Genomic DNA, 24428 nt, shown 5'->3' on the forward strand with positions numbered 1-24428 from the left:
GGATAAAAATCAGGGTTAGATAAAGAAATTTGGTTAGTGGGAGAAATTAACAGTTCCATGGAAGTAGAGCTTTCTTGTTCCAAGGTTTGCAGGTTCATTATCGTTATCTGTTCTTGGAATGTAAAGTCGTCAAAGTCATTTGTTGATAATATATTACTTTTCATTTCCGATGGTAGAATAGTGTCTTCTTTCAAAAAATATTTTTTGACAGTTAGTAGTCGTACAAATCTATTGACATCAATTAAAGTTTGGTATAGGTCAAAACTTTTGGTGGGTACGAAGTTGAGTCCTTTTTTTAATACCTTTAATTGGTTAGGATTGAATATGAATGCTGATAAGTTCACAACTGAAAAATCATTGTTGTGATTTATAGATGAAGTAATATTCATATTTTCTCCATGCATAAGGATATCATGATTGATGTGATGAAGATTTGAGGATCTTATGTTAGGATCTGTATTTTCTTCATATGTGCTGTTATCTTGATTACTGTGATGAGGAATTGGGGATCTTATGCCTTTGTTCACACTTATCATTTGTAAATTCTCCTTTTCGGATACCTGCTGTTTCCTCTTGAAGGTTCCTCTAGATCTTCTCGTGCGCGTCCGCGTCCGCCTGGTTCTAAAAAAGTAGTTGTACGTGTGTCTCCAAAATCCCGTGACTGTATTTTTCCCCGTAATGATGGTAAAGACCCCCTTGGGGTTGCGGTTAAGGTGGTTCCCGAATAACCATCTGAATCTGATGCTACATCCGTGGAGTCATGGTCGGAGGACGAAAAATTCACTCTGTTCGTTTGTTGTTTCCATTTTTTATCTTGATTTCGTTTTTTCAGAATGGATTGCAGTCCTGCGTTATTTCTGCGGAAGTTTTTCCAGGTGTAAACACTGTTTTCCTTGTAATCTCTAGTGTCACGTTCAAATTTATTACGCTTGACTCTCATTATATCTTCTTCCAAATTATATATGTTTTCCTTAATTTTGTTATTTAGATCATCATAATTGCTAAGATGGTTCAGTTTAATTAAATTGTTGCGAATTTCCCTTATGGTGGATTCAACATCATTCAATTTGTCTTTCTCATGTTTTATAATGAGATTCATGAGTTTAAGTGAAGCGTCACTGAGAATATCATCCCAATCAGAAGTGAATTGAGAATTATAGATAGTTGTAGGGGATTTATGGATACGCAAACCTCTTGGGACCATCTTCTTGTCCACGTACGATTGCAGTGTTATACTATCCCACCATATTTTAATTTGTTGGCTGAGGTTTCTTTCCAAATCATGCATTAATTTCGTTAGATTGTAATCAACATCATTGGTCAGCACATGTTTGTCAGAAAAAAGGGTGGCAGCCCGATTAAGTCTTTCTTGACTATTGATATCAATTAATTCAAAAGCTCTCAAGCTTGTGGATATCGGAATATTCGTTTCCATTGTGAAATGTAAAACAAAAAACAAGTCTGTGTAGACTGTCGGATGTAAAAGACTTAGTCCGATTTGACCATATAGTAATAGATGATACAGCTGGGATTACAATTAATTTAAGCTTACAGCATTGGTTAATCGTTTTTTTTCTCCAGATTGTGAGAAAAAAATCCTATATTAGGATTGTGGTATGGGGAGCCTTAAAACTAAGGTAATGACGACCAACAAAGTGAAAAGTGAAAAAAGCTTGTACCTCAAGTTTTGCTCACCTCATAACCAAGTTGCGTTTTTCCAATGCGTTTTTTTCATGCGTTTTGTGTAAAGCTTGATTGATGCCTGAATAGGCATAAGAATCCAAAAAGCTGTGGGTGCTCGTAGATCCTCCTGAGCTTAATCCTGTGTCGACAGCAGGTTTTGGTAACAAAAATAGTGTGAAGGAAAGGCAGATCCAGCACTCCAATGATTAAAAATTCAGTTTTATTAGGTCATGTTTAAAAGGGATAAAACAACAATCCCGGGACCACGCTTACGCGTTTCAGACCACTAGGGTCCTTAATCATAGCTTGCTCTAAGCAGATAAAATTCACAAATATATAGTCAAGAAAATCTATCATGTGATCAATTTGGGCTGGGTTTAAACATTTTAACCCTATCCAATCAGTACCAAAACTTGTGTCGTAGTTTCCTCTTGGTGTTTGAAATCATAGAATTATATTATGGGAGTAATCTATATTCTCACAAATAGCGCAAAAATAAATGACTGTCACAACAGAAGGAAAAAATTACATACATCAAGTGAATGTATATACATCTCTTAGTTACATTTCCTTGACAAAAGCCTGGTATGTTAGTAGACTAATTAATTTAGATATCAGGTGTGCATTGACGTCAAACATGATTGTAGGGTGTTTTACTTATAAGCGGTTACAAAAATGTAGATATATGTTCGTAAATGACAAACTGTTGTCATAATATTTTGCTGTTAAGAATGACAAAAACATTAAACATCAAGAACAATTAACAATCATTGTTAGTATGGAGTTAACTTTGTAAAAAATATATATTGTTCTGAAATGAATAAACCTCCTAGTTTTTCAAAAGCAAAAGAGCAAAAAAGCAAAAAAGCGAAATTAACGCACCTCCGTTTTGTCTCGATCATTATATACAATAATAAGTGCATGGTATCTACTGAGAAAATGAGTATAATTCAAATAGAAGAAATGTTGGTAGAAAAATAGAATAACTACCGCAGACAGTGGAATGTAACCACGGTATCGTGTGCGTGTGTATATGTCCTATTCATATGAACTCCGTGGTGCTGAATGAACAGCTCCAATTATTTGTTTAAATGTATTTATAAGAGTACTGATTTTGAAATAAAAAATAAGAGATGGATTTTGTTTTGTTTTAATGGATATGTATGGACATCCTATTATATAGTTTGCTTAAAATATGATATAATGAAAAAATGTAGAAATGGCTTTTCTAAATAAAAAACAATCTTTTTAACTGTGTCAAAGATGCATTATTATGGTTACAACAGAAGTGTGTCATGCAACAGTAACAATTTACAAATATTAGTGATCAATATAATCCAATTTACAGCCATTAGTGATCAAGATAATATAAAGTAAATTTAAATTTACTGGTGTACTAAGGAACAGAGATTTTTCTCATATTTCGATCAATGGAAATGTATATATATATAACAATTCTTCAGTATTATTAAACAAAAAAAAAAAAAAAAATTTTTGAACAAGTGTATTCTAAATGTTGAGACATATTTATGATCTGAAATTAAATTGATTTAAACATATCAATTTATTTTTTTAGAGCAATTAGTTCAAGTATTATACATGTTTTTGAATTGCCTGTCACTGCTGTCTCCGTGGTGCTGAAAGGACAGCTCCCCTGTGAGACTATTAACAGAGATACTGACAATAGACGGAAAAACAGCGTGTGATCTAAAAAAGTTTATAGATATTTTAACATAGTATAGTTAAACTAGAGTGAAGTATTGAGTCCATGATGTTAAACAGAGAGTTTCACTTGATAATTCTTTTGAAGAAAACTGAAACAATTTTAATTATGAATAAATTTTTTTGTACGTTAGTGTTTACTAATATACTTTAGTTTGACTTGGATGTAATATTGATATAGATAACAATTTGATAGTGACACTATTTATGATTTAATCATAGATTTAGAACTATGGTGAATTTAAAGATATGTTTTGAGAAAGATATGTTTCGAATTATTTTAGTAAATATACATTAAATCATTCCTATAATTCATGCCCTCGGGAAAGCGAGTGTCTAGTTTCAAAATCCATAGCGCTTCTCTATTGAGCAAAAGTTTTCTCCAATTTCCCCCTCTTTTTGGACAGTATACTCTTTCCAAACCACAAACTTTAAATGAACTAATATTTCCTTGATGTGTCTCTCGGAAATGTTTCGCCGCTCCTGAAACATTGATTTTATTCAAGTTCTTGATATCTGCTATATGTTCAGCTATTCCGATACCGTGGTTACATTCCACTGTCTGCGGTAGTTATTCTATTTTTCTACCAACATTTCTTCTATTTGAATTATACTCATTTTCTCAGTAGATACCATGCACTTATTATTGTATATAATGATCGAGACAAAACGGAGGTGCGTTAATTTCGCTTTTTTGCTTTTTTGCTCTTTTGCTTTTGAAAAACTAGGAGGTTTATTCATTTCAGAACAATATATATTTTTTACAAAGTTAACTCCATACTAACAATGATTGTTAATTGTTCTTGATGTTTAATGTTTTTGTCATTCTTAACAGCAAAATATTATGACAACAGTTTGTCATTTACGAACATATATCTACATTTTTGTAACCGCTTATAAGTAAAACACCCTACAATCATGTTTGACGTCAATGCACACCTGATATCTAAATTAATTAGTCTACTAACATACCAGGCTTTTGTCAAGGAAATGTAACTAAGAGATGTATATACATTCACTTGATGTATGTAATTTTTTCCTTCTGTTGTGACAGTCATTTATTTTTGCGCTATTTGTGAGAATATAGATTACTCCCATAATATAATTCTATGATTTCAAACACCAAGAGGAAACTACGACACAAGTTTTGGTACTGATTGGATAGGGTTAAAATGTTTAAACCCAGCCCAAATTGATCACATGATAGATTTTCTTGACTATATATTTGTGAATTTTATCTGCTTAGAGCAAGCTATGATTAAGGACCCTAGTGGTCTGAAACGCGTAAGCGTGGTCCCGGGATTGTTGTTTTATCCCTTTTAAACATGACCTAATAAAACTGAATTTTTAATCATTGGAGTGCTGGATCTGCCTTTCCTTCAGGTCTTCTGTCATATTCTTGACCCCATAAGAGCTCTTGTTACTTATTGGATTAAATGAAAGTGCTTGTCCCAAGATAGACATTGGTAGCATGAACCTAAGATATGCTTTCAATAACTAATCGGTAGGGTCTGACCAATCTGCATCCCGCTAGAACGAAACGGCGCTGCACTTAGAATGTATCAGCCCTGTGCCTCTTCTTCTGTTGGCCCAGATTGGGTCTTTCTGGAGGCCAGATGACCAGTCATTGACAACATTCGGCCAACCATATAGCCAATGGTAGAAGCCTAGTAGAGGTTATAGAGGACAACGTGGCAGATCAATTTCCTAGCGCCGATACTACCTCATTCAGCAGTTGGACCCCCATTGATCAAACGTTGATGACATATCCCTCACAAATACTTGGTGATACACGGGGACGTTATGCTACATCTTGTACATTAAAGTAACAGCATCAATTTTTTATCATCGACATCAAAATGTGCCATGGAAATTTAATATTCTCTGTTGGAAATTTACAAATACAAGTTCTGTCCTGTTCTCCGGTTTCTAGACTGAACGGCTTATGATGTCTCTAAGAAATGGCATCTGACTTGTGTATTATAACATCGTGTGATATTTACAAGTGGAAGGAAATTGATCCTTGAATGTTCTGTCACTTTGACTGATGTGTTTTATTGTGTATTAATCATGCAGATCTGCGAGGAATGAACTGAGAGCGAATATAATGTCTCACTCCGGATTGCGATGTTACATTATTTATCACTGTTATGACTTCTTGAGAAATTCAGTGATTGTACTTAAGAGCGGCTCCCGGAGGTCCGCATAGATTACAGTTACCGGTGCATCTTTGCTTACCAATGATAATCATTCGTTTTATTCCAAAACTTATTTATTTTATCATTGAGTTCACCAATTGCTTCTGCCATGTTCATCCGGTTGTAAAGCAGGTGGGTGGTAGGCAATTGGGGCATTGACTGTACCCCGCCAAATATGGCTCACCAAATTCTAGGACACATAAACTGGTGATGAAAAATAAGTCTTTACTCCAACAGGGGACATGAGCATGTGTGGTTACAACAATTAAGGCACAGTTGTTGGTGGTTACAGTAATTACAGCGCTACGCCTGGTGGTTTTCTTCACAGAGGCACAAACGCTAAGTGGTTTCAATGGAACCGGTGGGATACTGCGATGCTACTTGTCAGGGGTATTTACTTACAGCATGGTGGATGGTTCGTCCGCCCACAGTTGGTCTGTCAGTCTCTAACGTTGAGATAGCGACCTGCTACTGATCCTATAAATTACTGGTTACTTACTCCTTTCTGTAACTGGCAGCTTGCGCCCTACCTAGCATTTACACTCACAGCCGTTTCCGCCTTTCTTGGCGATACAGCAGTTTCGTCCTGTTCGGCTCTCCACGGCTTCTCTGACCCCAAAAAGGTTTTAGCTTCTCTTGCCCTAGCTTGCCTCCCTAGGTGGGGCTCTCACACAGGATTCTGTCACCTTTGACTGCGTCACACTCCAGTGCAGACTCTGACTACCATGGTTGCTACCCGGCCGCTATGGTTGGCAACTACTTGAGCTGGCTCCCTTGGCCCTACAGTCTGCTAATCGCGGCTACACAGACTCCCCAGGTATTCCATGTGATCTCAGCCACAAACAACACACTTCCTGATTCCCATAGTTTTTTTGCCGTACAGTGGTATTTAGTAGCCACAAATGACAATGCGAGTGCACAGAAAATGTATTCGATTACTTTAACTGGTTGCCGACCTTTGATGAGTAGGCTAGTCATGAGAGGCAGGACGTTGACGCATCCGGATAATCGTCCTGCTGAATGCATGGGCACAGCAAATGTGACCGTGTGATCACGAGCAAGACAGCCGCAGCCCCACTCTAATGACGTATACCCCACCATTGAACGCATCACAAGGATTCCCTGTGACGCAATCGAGGAACATACCTTTTATGGGCCGACAGCCCAGGGCCTATTGAAGGACCCCAGAGCTGTCTGACTATATTTTCTGCTTTACTAATGTACTGGCGTATAAATATAAATATATGCCAGTATATTAAATTAAAAAGATAAAAATAAAAAATCCATTAATCCCAATTATTGCAGGACTAAAAAAAGTTAAAATAATTAAAAGAGTAAAATAAAAAAGAGAAATGTTAAATAAAATAAATCAGTATTTTTTCTTTTACAATAAATAAACTTTATTCAATATAAGTCCCAAAACATAAAATGATATACACATATTTGATATAGTCACCGTAGCAACCTGTATGATACATTTAAAGCGTTATTTAAGATGATCAGTGCATGCTGTAAAAAAAATGTCAAAAGAAACTACAGGGGAAATAACTTTTTTTCAGCATTTTTGGCAAAATAAAAATTTATAAATTAATGAAACATGCGCCCCTCAAAAAATAAAATCTCATACAGCTACATCAAATAAAAAAGTTATGAGTGCCAGGGTGCAAAGACGATAAAACAAAAAATTGATCTGATCCTTAAGCTAAAATTGGCCCGGTCCTCAAGGGGTTAAATATGCTGTGTAGAGCACAATATAATATACATGAACATAAGTTAAAGGCAAGTACATAAACACTTTTGCAAGGGGACAAATGGGCCACTTACCGGGCACTGTGATTCCTGGTTCATGAATAGAATATAAAGCAGAGCAGTAGAAGAGAAGGAGTGTGTGGTGGGCAAAGGGGGGAGGGGAGTTAACGTCAAATAACATTGTAGATTTATATGCGACTTAAAACTGGACGACACCCAAGCTGGGACTGGCCTAGGATGCTATAGTGGGGGCTCTAATGCAAAATCTGTTACAGGTCCCCCATTTACTATGTGCAATAATACTGTTATCTTCTTATGTGACAGAGGTCTCTGGGCCCCCTCTGACACCAGGGTCAGGTGTAAGTGCTACCTTTTTCACCCCCTTGAGCTACATCCCTGGACACATACCAATTATCATCACGATGTCCAGGTCTGGGATCGGATCTACAGAACAACAAAGCCAAAAGAATAATGACCTGTTAATACAGAGAGCTTGATAAGATTTACTACTGTGAACGTTTGTACTAAGGATGAAACTTATGATATGGACTATTCTGGAATATCAAGTCATTTTCCAGTTATGGCGGACCTGGCCCATCCATGTATTACATAGTCGACCATTCAAAGGCAATACTAGATTTCCCTTGTAGTGGCCGCTGAAGGGGATGTGCATGGCCGACAAAAATTTCCCCTGGTGATAAAAGCTGATCGCCGGGAGTTACTGGAGACAGACCTGTGGCAGTTGCTTGGCAAAAGGGCATCCTTTAGAGAAGGTGTGGTCCTCTTGAGACCTAAAACTTCTTCACCAGGGCTACATGGCAACATTTGTGTTACATTTTGTAGCATTTATTTAAAAATTGCACCGACTTTTGGTAAAACTGCATGTGCTGCGTGTTGTACTGGACGATGGTTGTTACGATCTGATTGTTTGCATTAAAAGTTATGTGCACCTTTGAAAGGGATTTTTTTTAAATGTCAGTCAGTGTGTTTTGTGCAACTTTATAATTAGATTTTATTAAAAAATCTTTTTACTTTTTGTGATACAGCTGCTCTGTATCCTTTATACAGAGCAGCTGTATCTTACACTGAATCCTGAACTTGTCAGGTGTAATGTAGGGGTAGGGAGACGGACAGGTGAGCCCTAATCTACCCGCCACTCAGTCCCTGCCTACTTGCACAGTCCGTCCTAGGCGACGGCGTACAACTGGGCGATGGTCCCTACGCTCACTATGTGAACGACAAACAAAACAGACAAGGGAACACAGAAGTAAGGAAAGAGGGGCAGTTGCCCACAGAAATCCGTGAGCAACAGAGTGGTGAACGAGCCGAGTCAAACGTGTAGAGTACGCGGTAACAAAAGCAGAACAGGATAATAGTCAGTCAAGCAGGGTCAAAATGAAGCAGATGTCAATGGTATTAGCAGGAACAGCAGAGCCAGGAAACACAAGAATCACAGGCAAAGGACAGACAACAAATGAAGGTATAAAAAGACCAAGGGCGGGAGCTAGAACCGTCTGGCCAGGCTCTGATAGGTTCTCCCACTCCTCAGCCTACCAGCCTGAGTGGTAGCAGATCGAGTCACTCTATCAGACCTAGGGACAGATGCAGACTGATTAACCACGGGCGTCGACACAGAAGCTGTGTCTGGCAGATCCTTTACATCAGGTCTGTGGGACAGATGGGTTCAGTGTCAGTAGGTCCTGTGTGTCTCTGACACGCTGGATCCACCTGTAATACATCACATCTAAGTTAGATGTGATAGATTACTGGTGGATACAGTCGACTACTCTATTGATACCGCTAATAAAACGGAAACCTTGTGAAACGGAGACAAACAGAAACCATTAGCAACGGAAGTGTTACCATTGAAATCAATGGTAATGGTAACGGAAAGCTATGGTTTCCGTTTGGTTTCCGTTCGTGGGTTCCCCTGACGGAAAGGTCTGACGGAACCCATGAACTGAACCACGATGCAGGTGAGAACGAAGCCTAATTATTACTGTATGATCTTTACCAATGGTGGAGGGTACTATTTTTTGGGTATAAGCAACATGATTACCATTATTCAGGTCATACTGGAAGCTGCTAACCTGACTTTGCAAATGATCTCTGTACTGAAATGTATTTGTACTGAGCTTTGTTCTGGTGTTGTATTCATGTACTGAGCTTGGTTCTGGTGCTGTATATATATATAATGAACTTTGTTCTGGCCCTGTATACATGTAATGAGCTTGGTTCTGGTGTTGTGTATATGTACTGAGCTTAGTTTTGGCGCTGTATATGTATACTGCGCTTAGTTCTGGTGCTGTTTATATGTAATGAGCTTAGTTCTGGTGCTGCATATATGTAATGAGCTTGGTTCTGGTGTTGTGTATAGAACTATATTGCTTGTAAAATTTACAAATGTTTTTATGCTCGAGTTACATAAAAAAAATGTGGAAAAGAAATGACACTGTCATTGATTGGTATTGAAAACAAATATGGCGAGGGGGAAGGAGCTGTCAGGAAAGAGGTTGGGGGGGCACCAAACTGAATTTTTGCCCCAGGTGCTGGAGAACCTAGCTACACCTCTGCTGGCCACCATAGTAGTTGTCAGCCAAACTAGTGCAGGCATTTTGTTTGTTTTTTTTATATGCAGAAATTCTGGAAAGTCACGCTCACTAGCCACACCCACTAAATAAACCACACACCCCATAAGACACGCCCACCAAAGACACCACACCCTAAGTGTCGCTGGAAAAAAAATTTGGGCAACTATGAATAAACTGCACATATGGAGCTTTGGTGTGCCAATCTATTATCGACAAGGTAATGACGCCAGTGATGAGAAGACGATGGTTATTGCGCCAGACCTGTAACATTCACTCAGCTGCGTGGATTGGAGACCAAACTGTAATGGAGCAATTCCATCCTGTCACGCTGTTCGTCTTTTATTGCTATTGTCACATCAATAAATTGTTCCTAATGGATGGAGCCGTGTACGCCGGTATTCTGCGTCTCAAATTGTCAGTCTTTATTACGGAGCCTGAGTCGTCTTAATGTAGATTGTATCATTCTTCCATTATCCTTTATCATGTAAAAATGTATATCTAAGAGGATTTATACCTTCTTAGTGTCCTGCCTTCTTATTGGCTGCTCATCATGCAAGATGGGACGGGGTAAGTGCCCAGAAGGATAGACAACCTAATTGGTTCTCTTGAGTTTTCTGTCGACCTGATGAAGACTAAAGGCAACATAATTGATGCTGAATACATTTGTTGGGTACAATCGTAGTCCATGGAAATTTACCCTTGCCGCTGCAGACATTTTTCATGTTTTCATTCTAGTTTTTTTTCCCTGCCTTCCAAAAGCCATAACTTTTTTTATTTTTACATCGACATGGCCGCATGAGGGCTTGTTTTTTGCAGAATGAATTCTAATCTTCAATCGCACCATTTAATATACTAAATAATGTATTAGGATTTGAGTTTTGTTTTTATGACATTCACCGTGCAGTAAAAATAATGTTATCTTCATTTTGTGGGTCAATAAAATTGCAGCGATTTTATATATCTTTTTTTATGATGTTCTACTTTTACAAAGAAATCGAAGTACTTGTTAAAATAAAAAATATTGTTTGCATCGCCATATTCTTAGAGCCATAACTTTTTTATTTTTCTGTCCTAGTTTTTATTGGTACCATTGGGCCCATATGACTTTTTAACTACTTTTAACCCAATTTTTGGGAGCTAAGATGAAAATGTTATTTTTTGTACATTGCTAAAGACTTTTTTATAACTATTTTTACATTATTATAAGTCATTTTTTAATAGTTAATTTATAAGAAAAGAATAAAAAAAGTTTTTTTGTCCCATAAAGGTACAATAACTTTACATTTTATTTAGCTAATACTTTGCATGCCAGCATATTGTGCCTAGGCATACAGATACACAGGCGCCTAAGTATGCCCTGAAAGGGAAACACATGAAACAGCTCTGGGGACTTTTGTTAGATACAGGTCTGTCTCCATGGTGACATCAGCACCGGTATCGGAGCTTTCTCTGATCTCGGCAGTTGCGGCACTAGCAGAGGTTTGTAATAGAGTCCCGCTCCTGCTGCTGACCTTGTGGTTACATTGAAATGACCCGCGAGATCAACTTGACGTACATGCAGACAGCTGCCCATGACGTACATTTTTATCATTAGTCGTGAACTGGTTAAACTGAAAGGGTAAATAAGCGTTCAACAAACTTCTGACATTTCATAGTGACATGTCAGAACTGTTAATTCATAGGGGTCCGAGCACTGAGACCCCCATAGACCGCTAAAACTAAGCGGCAGAAGTGCTCGTGTGAGCGCTCAGCCGCTTTGTTTCTGTTTGGCTTTTTTCGGCTCATGGACTTTCTATTGAGCAGAATTTTTTACGGAGTTATGACTATTTTTCGTTTATGCTAATTTTTTCTAAATGCACAACTGGGCGTTTTATTACTTTTGAGCAAGTGGGCGTTGTAAAGAGATGCGTACAAAATCAGACAACTGGAGTTTTGATCGATATAAAGATGTATTAAGAAATTAATCAGCACAGAATATTGGACTTAAAAATGACATTGTGTGAAAAGGTGGGGATTCACTTTAAAGGAAGATGCCAGTCATCTGAAAACCAATCATATAGGCATATTTGCCAACCGTGTCCTGCTAACTGGATCTTAACAGGCGCTGCTTTATGTAAATTTGCATAAAAATGGGTTTTTGGTTTGTTTTCCTGAGGCTTAAAATTTCACATGATTTGGGATTCAAATATTTGGAGGTATGAATAGGTGTTCTTTAACTGTACATTGTAAAAACTTTCTATATTCACTGATACAGTATGGTTTCTACAATGTAACTAGCTGTGGCTGTTATCTCCATTACATATTTTTTTTCATACCAGTAATTATATCATTGGCTGATGAATACAGTCATGTGACAATTAGGCTCCACCCAGTGTGCAAAAAATCATAACTTAAAAATAAGGAAATTCTACATTTACATTCTATAGTTGTCCTCCTCCATTACTGGTGTCCTATAGTGGGTCACCAGTGTAAAATTAATTAATGATTGAAGTTTTCCTTTAAGGCAATTGTGATAAACCCCTGAAAGTTCAATTGAACTTAATAAATTATGTGCATCTTTGGCCGTTTATGTGCCAGAAAGTGGAATCTACGCTACCCATGAGCTGAACCATAATTTATGCCATAAACTGACAGAAATTATGGTAAATTTGTTGGGCTGTGGCTGCTCCACCCCTTCCACTAAGCTCCTCCCACTTTTTAGAACGTGTTGAGAGCGGAGTAAATGGCACAAAAATATCAATTTCTACCGCAAATTGTGCCATTTATGCCGTTTGCCATTTTCTGCGCAAAAAAAAAACTGCCGTAGAAAAGTTAAAGAATTCCCTCCATTGTGTCTGATCTAAACATATCGAGCCATAATTCTCTTTTGCTTCATAACTAGGCAGATGATCGCTAGGGCTCACAGCTGCAGGACACCCTGAGATCAGCTTAATATTGAGGGACACTGCTAACAAGAATGGATTGTCCCCAATGCAGACAACCCCTTTAAGTTTACACTGCAAGAATTACATATATATCTCATGGATGTCCCAAGAGATGTGTCCAGAACAGTTATCACCCCCTCCCCATATATTAGGGAGAAGAGCACAATACCCGGAAGCTTGATAGTGCCCCATACAGCAAAGCATCATGGTCCTGGCCATTGCATAAATTGCCCCAATGCAAAATCTGTAACAGATTTCTATTGGGTTCCCTTAGGCTCCAGGGATGGGCATGACTGCCCCCTGTACATTTACGCCCTGATCCTGGGACTATCTTGCCCCCTAATGCCATGAGGAGTCGTATATAAACACGTAGCAGGCGGAATTGCTTATAAGTTGCAGGAACAAGTATTTTTTTCAATCTTTGACATAATAACATGCAGAATTTGCAAGCAGTAAATTCAGCACGTTTAACCCATTGTCGCTGACAGCCAAGCTGTGACAATGCCTGGCTCTGGCACTTGATTAAACATCCACAGATGTTACCCATCTATGACACTTCATGGTGCATCAGCTTATTTTTCAGTAGTAAAATTTAATTGTCTTAGCGGGATATTACCTTTACATATTTAATGGAACATCTTAGCATCTGCTTTAATTGAATTCCTGTGACTATGTGCAAATCATTTGCAAATGAAAATTTAAGTCGCTATTTACTTTTTTATATACAAATCATTTACTGTAGCAGAAAAAAGGTTTAGTCTGAATAATAAACTGGAAAAGAGGTAAGCTGAGAATTAAAGCCCTGAGATCAACTTTTCTATAGTGTTAAAGAGCTTTGTCGCCCTCTAGTGGTGAGTTCTATGAATTGCTATGTAGTAAATACGGCTCTGACAGCAGGCAGGCAAAACGCAGTCTGATGTTAAATAAAAGTGAAGACTAAAATGTTTCAGACATTTGCTTAGGAAAATAGCTTCAGTAAAGTTAGGGCCTGTTCAGACTACAGTGTACCTTCGATGTATGTGCCGGAAGCATGCACCAAACGTATCCATAGGGCTCCATTCATCCAACGAATACTTTTTTTTTTTTAACTATATGGAATAGTGTAGCCAACTATGTTATTCCATACAGAGGCATCCTGCAAAAAAATAAAAAATATGCCAGTCATTATATGTTTGTTTTTTTAACATGTGAGACATATGCCAATGTATGTCTATACAGTAGCATATGTCAGAGGCTTCCGTCAGGTACGAATGTGTCCTTTCTTACCTTTCCTCCTATCTCAAACTATACTGGGATGTGTGGCATGAGATGAGCAGCTTTGAAAAAAAATGATTTTGCGATATTGTGTCACGAGATGCCTATGCTGTATGGGGCTATGTCCATCATTTTGACTAGAAGAATAATGCTGCAGGCTGCGCTATTCTTCCCATCATATACGACGGAACTACCGTTCGGAGCTTCTGTCGGTAGTGCAAGCTCAGCCTAACATGCTCTTCAGGTAACTGGAAGCTTATTATTTAATTCTATGTCTATGCAGGGCATTTCCAGCTCTTTATTAGTAAATGTAACTCTATAATTCAGCATAGAATGCTGGGCCTAACATGGTCATAATATTAAAAGATGGGAATTTACCTTAAAGGGTAACTTAAAGGTTTTTTTAAAAAAGAAACTGCAGTGAGGAGGGCATTGAATGGAGCAGAAGGCGAGCATTTGCCATGCCACTCTATTCAAATCTATAGGACTGATGGAATCAGCCAAGCACAGCGCTCGGCTGTTTCTGTCAGTCCCATAGACATTCAATGGAGTGCTCGATCGCCGCTTTATTTAATCTCCTCCTCACTGCGGTGGGGGTGCAGTGAGGAGGATCTAGGGATTAGAGACCCCAGTTTCCGCCAGCGGTGGGGCACCCAACGATCAGACAGCTATCACCTATCCTGTGGATAGGTGATAATTGTCTATTCTAGCACACCCCCTTTAAGCTGGAATAGCCATATTTGCTGTCACTCAAATTTCTTAAAAACAATATAAAATCTAGAATTAACAAGAAAATATCTCGGGATGAATAATTACTGGAGATTTATCATAATTATTATTATTATAAGTATTACGGATGTAGCCATCTTGATCTTGAGGTAGTAGTAGAACTAGCCATGAATAAGAGCACAGCCAGTGCTTGAAACGCGTAGGCTTTCATTTACTTGCCATCCCTACCATCTTGTCATTCTCCTGGTGTTCATTATAGCTTTCTGCTTATATTTCAATAAAGTGGAAACTGCGTTTCCCCACTTATACTACTCATCGCTGGATCCTCTCTTTCTTTTGCTATCTTTATCTTGACTCTGATAACTTGCTGCAGCGTGAGAACACACAACAAAAGCCATTGAAAAGTCATTGAAAAAGTCAAGATAGAGGATCTTTCCAGTGTGTGTTTAATGCGTTAAAAGTCAAGATAAAATTAGCAAACAGACCTATTAAGCTAAGGGGGCCCATGATCTGTTTGGCACCCTTCACTATATGCATCCAGTGGTTTACCCTACATGAGAAGCAGGGCTGGCCTTAGGGGTGTGAGACCTGTGCCTTTGCACAGGGCGCATCACTCCAGCAGGTGGAAGGAGGCGCTGCGCTGGCTCCCTTCCCCTGCTTGTTTCAGAAGCGCCCGGGCCCGGCGACCCAGCAGTCGCCTTTCCGCCTGGGCACTTCTTCACTCAGTGGCGTCACAACCCTGTAGCAGCTATATATAGCAGCTGCTAGCGTGACACTGGGCATGAGGGCGCCTGCTGGGCCCACCCATGGGCGGTGGCGCCGCTAGCAGCCACTGAGGCGCGGTGGGCCCCACCATCTCAGTGGGACCGTGGCACTAGCAATGCTACTGGGCTTGATACGGTTTTGGGGGCACTATGGGGGCATGATACTGTGTGGGGTGCACTATGGGGGTATGATACTGTGTGGGAGTCACTATGAAGACAGGATACTGTATGGGGGCATGAAACTGTGTGGTGAACACTATTGGGGTATGATACTCTGTTGTGTGCAGAGACCCCTGAGGACACCGTTTTATTGGCGAAAAATGTTGGGTAAGCCAGCAGTGTCTGTGTGTTTTTTAATCACCCACGTGTATTTGGCCCAGTAAGGGTATGTTCACACTGAGTTTTTTGCAGGCACAAAATTGTCCCTGGAAAAATCAGCTCCAGTTTTTTTTAAGTGGTTTTGCACCACACAAGTTTTTTTTGAGGCGGTTTTCTTTACCTATGTCTTCAACAGACAAAGGGAGAAATCGCAAGCGTTTTTTTCCAAAAAACGCGTCAAATAACGTGTTGAAAATCGTGCCCAAAAATGCGTTTATTTCCGTCTCCCATTGATTTTAATGGGGTTTTTAAGGTGGAAAATGCCTCAAAATAGGGCATGTGGGTTCTTTTTCCCGCGAGTAGTAGTTGGAGTAAGGTGGTGGTGCAATAAGCCACTGCAGCAACTAACAAATCATTTCATACACTGATCATGTGGAGGTTTTCAGCTCTATCACTCCTCAGTGGTTGTATATATATATATTGCTAACCAGCTGCAAACAGCAATATGTTGAAACGTAAATAAAACGGCTAATATAAATATACCGCAGAACTTTTAATCAAAATTGTTACTGATATAAAACAATTTTGTGGTGTAGAATTTTATCTTAAAAGGATCAATAAAAGTGAAGTCTTTAAACGCCAGCAGATAGTGAGAATTCTAAATTTGTGGACTTCTGGATGTCATCTATTGGTGCAGAGGCGTAACTAGGTTCTCCTGCACCCGGGGCAAAGATTCAGATTGGCGCCCGCGCCCCCCCCCAACTTATTTCCCGACATCTCCTTCCCCCTCGCCGTGTTTACTTTCTCTACCTATCAATGAGGTATAATTGTTTTCAACATTTTGGTAATGTAACTCAAGCATGAAAGCATTTGTACATTCACACAGCCACGCATCATATGCTGCTGACACACGGAGCTGTTATGTACCTTTTGCGCACGCAAAACGCACACGCTCGTGTGAATCCGGCCTCAGAGGGGTTTACCGGTAAAGTAGCAATCAGCAACGATGGGGCAGTCATAGCCGCTCAGCCTTAGGCCCCATGCACATGACCGTAAAAAATCTCCATAATTGCGGACAGTAACAAGGTTCCGCAATTACATCCCATTCAGTACTTTTGTCCGCGGACACCCTTCCGCATCGCTACGGACAAGTGTCCGTGCCGTAGAACTGTACCGCAAAAGATAACACATGTTCTATCTTTTGTATGGGAGAACAGGCTGAAAAAAAGTGCTGCGGACCGCAGAGGGCATGGCCGTGTGCATGAGGCCTAACCCTATGTCTGGACACACAGTAAATAAGTTGTCCACAAGGGAGAAAAGAAAGCCTGGACCGCACATCCGCTTTGCTATACTTGATCTATTGCGGCTCAGCAAAATAAAATGTACGAACATGAAGTTCTTAGTAAACATTTTGATCAAACTCTATGAGATCACTTTCAAGTGGGTCCCTATTCTACCAAGTGCTGTATTCCATGGCAACCAATCCCGCTGCAACACAGCACCGTAGAGGGAGCAACCCAGGAGACCAACAGCACCCCAGTCTAAGCTGCTACTGCTGATCGTTGGGGGTCTCAAGAGTCAAATCCCCAGTGATCAAACATTAGAGTAGTTATAGTCTTGTACATAGGAGGCAGTAATATAGTAATTATATTCTTGTATATAGGGGCAGTATTATAGTAGTTATATTCTTGTATATAGGGGCAGTATTATAGTAGTTATATTCTTGTATATAGGGGCAGTATTATAGTAGTTATATTCTTGCATATAGGAGTAGTATTATAGTAGTTATATTCTTGTATATAGGAGTAGTATTATAGTAGTTATATTCTTGTATATAGGGAGCAGTATTATAGTAGTTATATTCTTGTATATAGTGGGCAGTATTATAGTAGTTATATTCTTGTACATAGGGGAAGTATTATAGTAGTTATATTCTTGTATATAGGGGGCAGTATAATAGTAGTTATATTCTTGTATATAGGGGGCAGTATTATAGTAGATATATTCTTGTGTATAGGAGCAGTATTATAGTAGTTATATACTTGTATATAGGGAGCAGTATTATAGTAGTTATATTCTTGTACATAGGGGGCAGTATTATAGTAGTTATATTCTTGTATATAGGGGGCAGTATTATAGTAGTTATATTCTTGTATATAGGGGGCAGTATTATAGTAGATATATTCTTGTGTATAGGAGCAGTATTATAGTAGTTATATACTTGTATATAGGGAGCAGTATTATAGTAGTTATATTCTTGTACATAGGGGGCAGTATTATAGTAGTTATATTCTTGTACATAGTGGCAGTATTAGGGCATGGCCACACGTGGCGGATTTCCTCCGCAACTGTCCGCATCAATGCCGCACAGAATCTGCGTTGCAGATTCTGCTGCGGATCTGCACAAAATGTGCAGTAAATTGATGCGGACTAGCTGCTGCGGACTGCGGTAAAAGTACTTCCCTTCTCCCTATCAGTGCAGGATAGAGAGAAGGGACAGTACTTTCCCTTGTGAAAGTCAAAGAAATTCATACTTACCGCCCGTTGTCTTGGTGACGCGTCCCTCCTTCGGCATCCAGCCCGACCTCCCTGGATGACGCGGCAGTCCATGTGACCGCTGCAGCCTGTTATTAGCCTGTGATTGGCTGCAGCCGTCACTTAGACTGAAACGTCATCCTGGGAGGCCGGACTGGAGACAGAAGCAGGGAGTTCTCGGTAAGTATGAACTTCATTTTTTTTTACAGATACATGTATATTGGGATCGGTAGTCACTGTCCCGGGTGCAGAAACAGTTACTGCCGATCGCTTAACTCTTTCAGCACCCTGGACAGTGACTATTTACTGACGTCTCCTAGCAACGCTCCCGTCATTACGGGAGCCCCATTGACTTCCTCAGTCTGGCTGTAGACCTAGAAATACATAGGTCCAGCCAGAATGAAGAAATGTCAAGTTAAAAAAGCAAGACGGATCCGCAGCACACATAACATGTGCATGACAGCTGCGGACTTCATTGCGGAAATTAGAATCTCCATTGAAGTCAATGGAGAAATTCCGCCATGAGTCCGCCACTGCTCCGCAACAGACAGAGCATGCTGCGGACACCAAATTCCGCTCCGCAGCCTATGCTCCGCAGCGGAATTTTACGCCTCGTCTAAACGAACACTGCTAAATTAAAGTGTAAGTCAATGGACAAACGGCTCCGCTGCGGATTAACGCTGCGGAGTGTCCGCAGCGGAATTTAAGTGAAATTCCGCCACGTGTGAACCCAGCCTTATAGTAGTTATATTCTTGTATATAGGGGGCAGTATTATAGTAGTTATATTCTTGTACATAGTGGTAGTATTATAGTAGTTATATTCTTGTACATATGGGGCAGTATTATAGTAGTTATATTCTTGTATATAGGAGCAATATTATAGTAGTTATATTCTTGTATATAGGGGCAGTATTATAGTAGTTATATTCTTGTATATAGGGGGCAGTATTATAGTAATTATATTCTTGTATATAGGGGCAATATTATAGTAGTTATATTCTTGTATATAGGGGCAGTATTATAGTAGTTATATTCTTGTATATAGGGGCAGTATTATAGTAGTTATATTCTTGTATATAGGGAGCAGTATTATAGTAGTTATATTCTTGTATATAGGAGGCAGTATTATAGTAGTTATATTCTTGTATATAGGAGCAATATCATAGTAGTTATATTCTTGTATATAGGGGCAGTATTATAGTAGTTATATTCTTGTATATAGGGGCAGTATTATAGTAGTTATATTCTTGTATATAGAGGGCAGTATTATAGTAGTTATATTCTTGTACATAGGGAGCAGTATTATAGTAGTAATATTCTTGTATATAGGGGGCAGTATTGTAGTAGTTATATTCTTGTATATAGGGGCAGTATTATAGTAGTTATATTCTTGTATATAGGAGCAGTATTATAGTAGTTATATTCTTGTATATAGGGGCAGTATTATAGTAGTTATATTCTTGTATATAGGAGCAATATTATAGTAGTTATATTCTTGTACATAGGGGGCAGTATTATAGTAGTTATATTCTTGTATATAGGAGCAATATTATAGTAGTTATATTCTTGTACATAGGGCAGTATTATAGTAGTTATATTCTTGTATATAGGGGGCAGTATTATAGTAGTTATATTCTTGTATATAGGAGCAGTATTATAGTAATTATATTCTTGTATATAGGGGCAGTATTATAGTAGTTATATTCTTGTATATAGGGGCAGTATTATAGTAGTTATATTCTTGTACATAGGGGCAGTATTATAGTAGTTATATTCTTGTATATAGGGAGCAGTATTATAGTAGTTATATTCTTGTATATAGGAGGCAGTATTATAGTAGTTATATTCTTGTATATAGGAGCAATATTATAGTAGTTATATTCTTGTATATAGGGGCAGTATTATAGTAGTTATATTCTTGTATATAGGGGGCAGTATTATAGTAGTTATATTCTTGTATATAGAGGGCAGTATTATAGTAGTTATATTCTTGTACATAGGGAGCAGTATTATAGTAGTAATATTCTTGTATATAGGGGGCAGTATTATAGTAGTTATATTCTTGTATATAGGGGCAGTATTATAGTAGTTATATTCTTGTACATAGGGGGCAGTATTATAGTAGTTATATTCTTGTATATAGGAGCAGTTTTATAGTAGTTATATTCTTGTACATAGGGAGCAGTATTATAGTAGTTATATTCTTGTATATAGGGCCAGTATTATAGTAGTTATATTCTTGTATATAGGAGCAATATTATAGTAGTTATATTCTTGTACATAGGGGGCAGTATTATAGTAGTTATATTCTTGTATATAGGAGCAGTTTTATAGTAGTTATATTCTTGTACATAAGGGGCAGTATTATAGCAGTTATATTCTTGTATATAGGAGCAGTATTATAGTAGTTATATTCTTGTACATAGTGGCAGTATTATAGTAGTTATATTCTTGTATATAGGGACAGTATTATAATAGTTATATTCTTGTATATAGGGGCAGTATTATAGTACTTATATTCTTGTATATAGGAGGCAGTATTATAGTAGTTATATTCTTGTACATAGGGGGCAGTATTATAGTAGTTATATTCTTGTATATAGGGACAGTATTATAATAGTTATATTCTTGTATATAGGGGCCGTATTATAGTAGTTATAATCTTGTATATAGGAGTAGTATTATAGTAGTTATATTCTTGTACATAAGGGGCAGTATTATAGCAGTTATATTCTTGTATATAGGAGGCAGTATTATAGTTGTTATATTCTTGTATATAGCGGCAGTATTATAGTAGTTGTATTCTTGTACATAGGGATAGTATTATAGTAGTTATATTCTTGTATATAGGGACAGTATTATAATAGTTATATTCTTGTATATAGGGGCAGTATTATAGTACTTATATTCTTGTATATAGGAGGCAGTATTATAGTAGTTATATTCTTGTACATAGGGGGCAGTATTATAGTAGTTATATTCTTGTATATAGGGACAGTATTATAATAGTTATATTCTTGTATATAGGGGCCGTATTATAGTAGTTATAATCTTGTATATAGGAGTAGTATTATAGTAGTTATATTCTTGTACATAAGGGGCAGTATTATAGCAGTTATATTCTTGTATATAGGATGCAGTATTATAGTTGTTATATTCTTGTATATAGCGGCAGTATTATAGTAGTTATATTCTTGTACATAGGGATAGTATTATAGTAGTTATATTCTTGTATATAGGAGCGGTATTATAGTAGTTTTATTCTTGTACATAGGAGGCAGTATTATAGCAGTTATATTCTTGTATATAGGAGGCAGTATTATAGTAGTTATATTCTTGTACATAGGGGGCAGTATTATAGTAGTTATATTCTTGTACATAGTAGCAGTATTATAGTAGTTATATTCTTGTATATAGGGGGCAGTATTATAGTAGTTATATTCTTGTATATAAAGGCAGTATTATAGTATTATGGTAGTTCTATTCTTGTACATAGGAGGCAGTATTATAGCAGTTATATTCTTGTATATAGGAGGCAATATTATAGAAGTTATATTCTTGTATATAGGGGGCAGTATTATACTAGTTATATTCTTGTATATAGGGGGCAGTATTATAGAAGTTATATTCTTGTATATAGGAGGCAGTATTATACTAGTTATATTCTTGTATATAGGAGACAGTATTATAGTAGTTATATTCTTGTATATAGGGGCAGTATTATAGTAGTTATATTCTTGTACATAGGGGCAGTATTATAGTAGTTATATTCTTATATATAGGGGGCAGGATTATAGTAGTTATATTCTTGTATATAGGGGCAGTATTATAGTAATTATATTCTTGTATATAGGGTCAGTATTATAGTAGTTATATTCTTGTATATAGGGGCAGTATTATAGTAATATTTTTGAACATAGGGGCAGTATTATAGTAGTTATATTCTTGTATATAGGAGCAGTATTATAGTAGTTATATTCTTGTATATAGGGGGCAGTATTATAGTAGTTATATTCTTGTACATAGGAGCAGTATTATAGTAGTTATATTCTTGTATATAGGGACAGTATTATAGTAGTTATATTCTTGTATATAGGGGCAGTATTATAGTAATATTTTTGTACATAGGGGCAGTATTATAGTAGTTATATTCTTGTTTATAGGAGACAGTATTATAGTAGTTATATTCTTGTATATAGGAGGCAGTATTATAGTTGTTATATTCTTGTATATAGCGGCAGTATTATAGTAGTTATATTCTTGTACATAGGGATAGTATTATAGTAGTTATATTCTTGTATATAGGAGCGGTATTATAGTAGTTTTATTCTTGTACATAGGAGGCAGTATTATAGCAGTTATATTCTTGTATATAGGAGGCAGTATTATAGTAGTTATATTCTTGTACATAGGGGGCAGTATTATAGTAGTTATATTCTTGTACATAGTAGCAGTATTATAGTAGTTATATTCTTGTATATAGGGGGCAGTATTATAGTAGTTATATTCTTGTATATAAAGGCAGTATTATGGTAGTTCTATTCTTGTACATAGGAGGCAGTATTATAGCAGTTATATTCTTGTATATACGAGGCAATATTATAGAAGTTATATTCTTTTATATAGGGGGCAGTATTATACTAGTTATATTCTTGTATATAGGGGGCAGTATTATAGAAGTTATATTCTTGTATATAGGAGGCAGTATTATACTAGTTATATTCTTGTATATAGGAGACAGTATTATAGTAGTTATATTCTTGTATATAGGAGACAGTATTATAGTAGTTATATTCTTGTATATAAGGGGCAGTAATATAGTAGTTATATTCTTGTATATAGGGGCAGTATTATAGTAGTTATATTCTTGTATATAGGAGACAGTATTATAGTAGTTATATTCTTGTATATAGGAGACAGTATTATAGTAGTTATATTCTTGTATATAGGGGCAGTATTATAGTAGTTATATTCTTGTACATAGGGGGCAGTATTATAGTAGTTATATTCTTGTATATAGGAGGCAGTATTATACTAGTTATATTCTTGTATATAGGAGACAGTATTATAGTAGTTATATTCTTGTATATAGGGGCAGTATTATAGTAGTTATATTCTTGTACATAGGGGGCAGTATTATAGTAGTTATATTCTTGTATATAGGAGACAGTATTATAGTAGTTATATTCTTGTATATAAGGGGCAGTAATATAGTAGTTATACGCTTGTACTATATCCTATATTGTTCATGCTCAAACCGTATTAAGAAAACGTCAGGGATTGTCACTGTTCTTTCAAAGTATTAGTTTTTTAAAGTAAATTTAATCCAGTAAAAATCTAAGGAATTAGAACTATGCGCTAATCCCTGCATTTATTCTTAGCTTCCTAATAAGCAAACAAAAGTATTTGTTTTATAGGCATAGTTTATCTTCCAGGGATTTCAGAGGAACTAAATGAATAAATGAAGTTACTATGCCCTACATGAAGGCAACATTGTTTGACTGTACTAATGAGAATAATGTCCTGGACTGTTAGTAAACCTTCTCTCCATTATTCAGTATATTAAAATAGTAACTTGTCCCCATAACTACATAATAGCAAATTCCAGATATATTTTGACATATAACTAATGGTTAGAATGCCACAGAACTGTCTGGAACAACTGGAGATTGTAAAAGCAAAATAATTCTCATGAAAGCTTGACGTTAATACCATTTCCTTTTTACATCTAAAATTATGTGCCAATAAATTATATAATATATGTTTATAGGAGTTGGAGCACAGAACTCCAAATCCTCATTATAGTCATAGAGTTAAAAAGATTTTCCAGGACATTGATATTGATGACCTATCCTTAGAATGACATCATCACAACAATAACCATTGTGACATCACCACTGCCATCACCATTGTGTTGTTATTATTACAGCAATCACAATTGTACCATCATCACAACAATT

Source organism: Rhinoderma darwinii, chromosome 5, assembly GCF_050947455.1.
Source record: "Rhinoderma darwinii isolate aRhiDar2 chromosome 5, aRhiDar2.hap1, whole genome shotgun sequence".
Taxonomy (NCBI): Eukaryota; Metazoa; Chordata; class Amphibia; order Anura; family Rhinodermatidae; genus Rhinoderma; species Rhinoderma darwinii.